Consider the following 1,725-nt stretch of genomic DNA (forward strand, 5'->3'; position numbering starts at 1 on the left):
AATCTGCAATGGAAAACGGAAGCATAATGGGCCGAGGCGGGCCGAGGCGAGCTGTTACCAGCAGTGGAAAAACGCCATTAGTATACTCTGAAAACTGTCTGAATCCACCCTTAAAGGGACGTTTTTTTTTACTTTATTAAGTGAATTAGCAACAACTTCATGCATAAATGTATGTTATATTATGTTGATGCAACATAGTATGTTCATATGCTAGAGCCAGCCTATGTGTACGTTGGCAATGAAAGGCATGCAATGAAATATATTTGAAAAAATTAAAAACATTTGGAAAATCTTTATTTAGCACAGCTAACACATTTCCTCATTACTTCTTAATTAGGTAGACTTTACATATATTCACCAGGGTGTGCTTTTTCAGTGTTTGGTGTCGCTCAACAGGACACCTTCTCAAGGGGAAGTTCTAAAAGAAGAGACCATGTAAGAGAACATGATGAGTTAGCTTGAAATCTGTTTTAGTTTATTTATTGTTTATGTCCTTTGAGTTATATCTACAAGCTATGCATCCTAATTTATTGTGTGTATCTGACGTCATAAATTGTATCATTTGGAGCTGAGTGATTGGCCCTATACTTACCTGTGTGGTACATTTGAAATCAGTAAGTAAGGCAAACTGTTTAGCAAAAGGTGTTTTATATTCTGTTATCCTGTACTTACTGATCCTGATGAAGGTTTAAACGATTTGTTTGTTAGAAAATGGATGCATTAAAAATGTATGCTAAATCATGGAGGTTCCTTTTTGTTTATTTTTTTTAGTAATGTTATTCAAAGTAATATGTTGATTTGTTTGTTAATTGTATAAAAAAATCATCCATACATACAGTACATCATCCAGTCATCTGTTCCCGTCGCTCAATAAATGGTTAAATGGCTGTAATGGGAACGCCAGCTCGAAGCTATGGTCCAGTCCACCTTATTCTCCCTGACCAGGCAATAATAATCTCCTTTATATCCCATCACGTCAAATCCAGGATTATATCTTTTTTCATTACATTTGACAATTATTTATATTTTTCATTTTGCACTTGATGCAAAAGTTAAAGAAGAAGGAAAGAAACACAAAACAATCACACAAAATGTCTTGACTTGGATGAGTTGTACAATATCTATAACATCGTGGGAAAGTGATTTGAAGTTGGTTAATATTTAAGTCAGTATGCATCTCATTAAAGTTAGTGTACCATTGGTGCAAAACACCCATAACAGTTGTATTTTATCTGTTAGGGATCATTTGATAGGCTTGGGTTGAATTTAATAGGCGTAATAGCCAATTATTCATCAGGTATTACTAAAAGGCAGACAAATCTCTTAATTGCAGCACCTCTTATGTTGATAAGTTAAAAATAACCCTTAAAAACCTGCATGCTATGCCAAACCTGCAAAAAACTATGCCATTTGGTAACAAGAACTGTCAGCACAAGTGATGTGCTAAATGACAGTAGTATGTTCAAATGTGGTCAGTTAGTTCCATTTCGACTTAGGCTTCATTTCCAGTGTGTTCATGCTCAGAGTTTAGTCAGAGCAGTGAACAGTGAGCCGAGAATATTACTGAATAGGCCTACATTTAATTATATAGTAAAGGTTATGAGTCATACATCAGCAGAGAACCTATTTGTTTTATCCCTCCGTTTGGTTATCGATACTTTCACTTAGGTAAAATATCTGAGTAGGCCTATATAATTTACAATTTCCACCAGTAGGCCTACTGAG

Source organism: Etheostoma cragini, chromosome 2 (assembly GCF_013103735.1).
Source record: "Etheostoma cragini isolate CJK2018 chromosome 2, CSU_Ecrag_1.0, whole genome shotgun sequence".
In the NCBI taxonomy this organism is placed as follows: Eukaryota; Metazoa; Chordata; class Actinopteri; order Perciformes; family Percidae; genus Etheostoma; species Etheostoma cragini.